This window comes from Kryptolebias marmoratus, linkage group LG4 (genome assembly GCF_001649575.2).
Source record: "Kryptolebias marmoratus isolate JLee-2015 linkage group LG4, ASM164957v2, whole genome shotgun sequence".
In the NCBI taxonomy this organism is placed as follows: domain Eukaryota; kingdom Metazoa; phylum Chordata; class Actinopteri; order Cyprinodontiformes; family Rivulidae; genus Kryptolebias; species Kryptolebias marmoratus.
The window spans coordinates 29,502,672-29,508,887 of NC_051433.1; the positions used below are offsets into that span (position 1 = coordinate 29,502,672).

The following is a 6,216-nucleotide window of genomic DNA, read 5'->3' on the forward strand; positions in this document are numbered from 1 at the left end:
CACTGGATCATTCCGTTTTGGTCTCCTTGTGTCTTGCTCCTTGCCATGCCCTGTTCTCTCGTTTTTTTTGGATTTAGTCTTTGTTAGTTTTGCTGCCACGTCAGCCCTTTTGTTTTAATGGTTTTCTTTAGTTAATAAATTAGTTTCTTCAGCTCTGAGTCTGCGTTCTGGGTTCACCTCTGTCTCTACGCTTCATGACAATCTCACCAAGATTTCAGCTTCATTTACTGAAGTTTTACAGGTGTTGATGGTCAGACTCTGACAGAACCTAAATTAGTGGTTAAAAGACCTGGAGAATCCCACAAACTGACCCGTACAGCCTCTGGGTTCACATTCAGCAGCGACTGGATGGCCTGGAGTGGATCGCAGTTAGAACATCCTCTACTCCCAGTCAGTCCAAGGCCGGTTCCCCATCTCCAGAGACAACGGCAGACAGCAGGTGTATCTGCAGATGAACAGTCTGCTGTTTATTATTGTGCTCGAGAGTCACAGTGACTGAAGTCAGAGGAGCAGCTGAACAAAAACCTCCACAGACAACAAACAACTCTGTGACCTCAGTCACATCTGGGTTTCCTCTGCTCTGCAAGAACCTGTAATAATGTCTAATAAATTCATCACAAGAGTGTTTATTTTTCACAATGATGAATCAACAACATATTGCAGACATTAGATTCAAGATTATTTAAGATAAATTTAATACAAACCCACATAATCTGTTGTTTGTAGAATATTTTAAACAAAACAGTAATATTATGTAAATGACGCCCAAAGCACACAACAAACACAACACAGATGATCTCAATGGACAGCAACTGTTGGGAGACTAGATGACAACTCAAATTTATGGAAACAATAGGAACATTTTCACTGAATTGCAGATGAAGACACAGAGCTGTAAACAGTGAACACAGCAGTGAGCCTCGGATTTTTGTTACTTTAAAAATTACAATTTGTCATGAGGCGAACAAGGAGAACAAGTTATTTTACTTCAGACCTTTCCAACAAAGTGAGAGGCTTTAAATGTAGAGAATATTTATACTAAAGTTGTGCTTTTTACTGTCTGAGCAGAAAGGTACTCTGAAGCTGAACACTTGTTGCAGGAAGCCACCAGAGGAGGAGCTGTAAGACCACTTCTGTTTGTTGAAGAAACAGTTTTGCAGCATTAGCTGTTAACAGGAATCCAGGGATCATTCTTTAGCTTCAGGGCAGCTTTAAACATATGGTTTATTCACTGGGACAAAACAAAATTTGCTTTAGGAAGTCACATGAAGTCACACTTTTCATCTTTTTCCTCACTGCTTGCAGTTTTATTAAAATGCTGTCATCTAATCAACAATCAAAATTTATGTATCTGTAAGATAATTTCCAAACATGCTGTCTGGCTTTAACTTTTCTGTTAAGTCTTGTTACCCTGTTACATTGTTAATTTGATTTTAGACAAACTTGGGCTCCTCCTACCTGCTATAAAAATATCCCATCAGTATGGAGCTGAGTTGTCAGGATGTCTGTTTCATGTTTTCTGCAGCTCTGTTCCTGCTTTTAACAGCTGGAGGGGAGTTTCTTCAGAATTATCACAGGCAGCAGGTTATTTTTTTCATTATGTCTTGATTATTAGTAACATGTTCTTTTTTATCAGATGTGAAGTGTGAAAAGCTGACTCAGCCAGCGTCTAAGACGGCGACTGACCATCAGCTGTCAGGTCTCTTATACTGTGAGCAGCTACTACACAGCCTGCAGGGAAAGGTCTGGAGTGGATCGGATCTACAACTTACTACTAAGATTCTCTCAAAAACAAGTTCAGCAACACAGTGACTCTAACTGGAGAGAAGATGCAGCCTGAAGACTCTGCTGCTGGTTTGTGCCACAGTGACACAAACCAAAAACCTCAAAGCTCTGAAACATTGAAAAAAAAGCCTTTGAACAAATAATAATTGAAAATTGTTTTGTTATTGTTGAACAAGATAACAGTTATTTCAGAGAAAGAAATCTCTCTTTATTTTTTATTTTATTGTTTCATTCAATGATGCTGTGCTCTCTTTTTGTCTGACTTCATTTTGTTTTGTTTCTTAACTTTCAGAGAGACAAATATGGAAATCAACAGTGTCCACCCTTTCTGCTTGGGCTTTATGGATCCATCAAACTAACATTTACTCTCACAGTCTCAGACGTCACCATGGTAGCTGCACAAAGTTTCTTCCTCTTGGTTCTTCTTTCGGGTGAGTGAAGTCTGGATCCGTGTGAGGAAACGAAAAGCTCCTTCTGATGTCTGCTGTGATTCTTTCAGCTGCTCGGGGTCAGGTCTCCAGGGCCAGTTTTCTATCACCAAAGACACATCCTAAAATGTTGTGTATCTGTCTGTGAAAAGTCTCAAACAGGACGACTCTGCAGTTTATTATTGTGCTCGAGAACCACAGTGATACAAGAGCCAAGAACGCTGCACAAAAACTGAATAACACTGATCTCTGACAGAGGCAGCGAAGCATGGCAGGAACAAAACGAATCCATGTCTCCTTCCTGTGAGGAGGAGTCCCTGCATCCCGTTTTCTGGTTTTACCTATCAAGCTGCAGAGAGGACGACAGAGACAGAGACAGAGAATAGCTCAGCGTGATGGACTGTCTAAAAACTTGTAATGAAAGTAAATGGTAAAATGGTAAATGGCTTGCACTTGTATATAGCGCTTTATCTAGTCCAAGGACCCCAAAGCGCTTTACACTACAATCATTCACCCATTCATCCCCACATTCACACACTGATGGAGGTAAGCTACATTGTAGCCACAGCTGCCCTGGGGCGGGCTGACAGAAGTGGTTACAGAAGTAATGTTTTACAGAAGCAATCATTTCTGTATCTCTTCTAGCTGTGCTGTTTGAAAAGGTGACAATCAGAGTTTCCTATTTAAGTCCACATTTTATCATTTTAAATTAGTCATGATAGAATATCATTGCTTTTCAGAAAAAGCACAAATATATAAAAATCAAAAAGTCTCAAACAAACTTTAGAGAAACACTAAAGATTTCAATATATATATATAAAAAAGTTTTATAGGCTGATGGGTTTGTTTACCTTTGACAAAGTGCTACTTTCTCATTTAAGACAGGTAATTTATTCAAGTATTTGTCAAACAATACCTTCAGTTTCTTTAATTCTTTTGATTTTTGTGTGTGGAAATGAGTTTTACAATTTATGTATCAAAGGAATAAACTATACCCCTATGACAAAGGTCTTGTCTTTTCAGGCACACATACTTGCAGAGCACAAGTTTAAGACAACTGTTTTGAAACCAGAATAAAAAGGTTTGTTCAGAAATATTATACAATTATTTTTACTTTACAAAGTTTCTCAGCTCATGAAAAGGGGAGGGTCTACGCCACACATGTCAAACTCAAGTCCCGCGGGCCAGATCCGGCCCTCTGTAACATTTCATCCGGCCCTCTAGTCTGGGACAGATCAAGTCTCTGATTCTTATTTTGCTTTAAAAAAACTGAGCCTAATTAGTGAAGTTTTCTCTTGACAGTGACTTAGAGGCCAACAATATATAGTTTTAATTTCTGTATGATCAGGTTTTTGTTGATGGCTTTTAAAAAAAATCTGTTTTAATGTTTAAAAATTCATTTAAAAGCTGAGTGAGGCGTAAGAAATGACTGCTAATGATGAGCTTTTTGAAATTTGATCTATTTGTCTGTGTTCATTAAAGTCTGTTTGCTCTAAATTCTGTATAATCTGTAACTGGGAGAAGGTCATTGACATTTCTATATGAATGATTTGACATAATACATCTAAAACCAAGGTTAATTTATGTAATTTTTAATAAATATTGATCATGTAATTTTTCATTTTGGCCCCCTTGTGTCACTGGGTTTGACACCCCTGATCTATGCAAACTCTTCCTCTCAAAGCACTTTGAATCACTTTTTAGCTGAAAAGTGCTATATAAATAAATTTCACTTCACTTCTCAGAAAACCACATCATCAGTGAGTTCTTGTAGAGTTTATGACAGAACACCGACAGGGATTTTTATGTATTTGGCATAAAATCTAACAGCACGGAATATCTGCTGTTATCATAGAATAAAAAAAAATGATCATGTGCAGTTTATTTTTTGTTATCTGTATACATGGTGAGAATTTTAGTTTGTTCAGTTCATTCTTACAATATATAATTTAGTTAGATGATCACCGTAAAGTTTGGAGTGAGATCAGACTGGATCAGTCTTCATCTGTAGTAAAAAGACCAGGAGAGACAGTGAAGATGTCTTGTGTCTCATCTGGTTTTAAAATGACAGACCACTACATTCACTGGATCCGTCAGAGACCAGGTCGGGGAAATGAACGCTGGTCGAAACGCTGCTCGCGATGGCAGTTCCTTTCAAAGTCGTTTTGTGTTGACTGAAAATGTCCCCAGCAGCACTCAGTACCTGGAGATCAGGAGCCTGACAGCTGAAGATTCTGCTGTTTACTTCTGTGAAAACAGAAGAAGACAGAGGAGCAGCTGCACAAAAACTGAGATCCCAGTGATATATGTTTTACTGTAAATGCATGTTAATAAAGTAATTTAAGGTTTAAATTTAACTTATATTCAATTGTTTTATTAATTTAGACACTAAAAAGTAGTGAGGTAGAATGAAAAACCACAAGTTTCCTTTCTGTCAAACTGTGTTGTTATAGTTTCAACTAAAAATGGAAACAAATTGTGTTATGTGACAGGCTGGTGGTGGTGTAGAGACTAAACAGGAAGCTGAGACTTCTTAAAGAGGACTTGAAGAACAACAGAACAGTAATGAGTTTTGATCAATATGTATCAAACTGATTTGAAAAAGAAAGAAAAAGAAGCCAAGTAGATTTTTCAGCTAAAACAGTGACAATAGTATAATCCATTAATTTCCTTTCTGGTGCCTTTCTCCAGCAGTCACTGTGCGGGAGGTGGGGTACAGCCTGGACAGGTTGCAAGTCCAACGAGACAAACAACAACCGCTCACACTCACACTCAGGTTCAGTAATAGTTTGCATGTTGTCCTAAATGAAAGGCACATTTTCACTCGGTGAAAAAACTCAGAAATTGTTAAATTGTTGTTCTTTTTTGTTCAGCCTATTGTCAGTTGTATCTAAAAATACCTAACTCGTTTTTTCCTTTTTCCCCTCATGAAGAGTCAATGCAAACACTGAATGTGTTTCTGTTCTTGTCTGGCAGCAGATGAAGACAGAGAGCAGTGAACACAGTTTACATGATGGACTACAGGACAGGGCTGCTGCTTTTAGCTGTCTTTTTGACAGGTAAACAGAAAAGTTTCAATTTTTTTTTTAAATATTTTGAATTGAGTTTAATGCATGTAAGGTAAGATTGAACTTCTTGTCTTGACTGGTGTTTGTGGTCAGACTCTGACTCGGTCTGAGTCAGGGATCATCAAAAAACTGACCTGTACAGGTTCTGGATACACATTCAGTGATCGCAGCGTGCACTGGGTCAGACAGGCTGAAGGAAAAGGACTGGAGGGGCTTGCTTATGTCAGATATGATAGTAGCAAAACATTATTCTCAGTCAGTCCAAGGCCGGTTCCCCATCTCCAGAGACAACGGCAGACAGCAGGTGTATCTGCAGATGAACAGTCTGCTGTTTATTATTGTGCTTGAGAGTCACAGTGACTGAAGTCAGAGGAGCAACTGAACAAAAACCTGTTATGTTTCTCAACTTTTAAATAAGAGTGTAAATAATTACACTTCAGTAAACAAACAAAAATAAAATACAGTCAGTTTCAAAAATTCAACATTTTGTAAAGATTCAATAAAAGCATGTCACATATAAAGATTGTGATGTTTAAATTCTTAAAATTTATTTTACACTTTAAAAAACTATGGATCATCAAATGCTACATTTATAATTTAAAACTTGCATTATGGAGTCACTTTAAACTCACATGAAGCAAATACATTGTTTTTTGTGTGTTTGGAGTTTTAGTTCCTCACACACCAGAGGTTAGAGGTTCCGGCTAGAAATAGTCGGGCTCACCTCAACGCACAGCTCTGGCTCTGGAACCAGTCTCCTTGAGAGGGGTTGGACACTCTTTCACTCTGGAGTTGTCCCCGGTGAGAGGTGCCGAGCAGGAGTGGGCATACTTGTTGCCCCTCATCTTGGTGCCTGTACGTTGGGGTTTACCCCGGTGAACGAGAGGGTAGCCTCCCTCTGCCTACGTGTGGGGGGATGGGTCCTGACTGTTGTT

At 38.6% G+C, this 6,216-nt stretch overlaps 1 long non-coding RNA gene across 1 annotated transcript; it reads left to right on the top strand.

Annotated features, from left to right (window-relative positions):
• The first annotated feature begins 88 nt into the window (after nt 1-88).
• LOC119616946 lies at nt 89-3,393 on the top strand. The gene is made up of 3 exons (XR_005233047.1): nt 89-1,854; nt 2,078-2,216; nt 2,285-3,393. It is a non-coding gene; the product is annotated as an uncharacterized LOC119616946 (long non-coding RNA).
• Nucleotides 3,394-6,216: the final 2,823 nt, after the last annotated feature.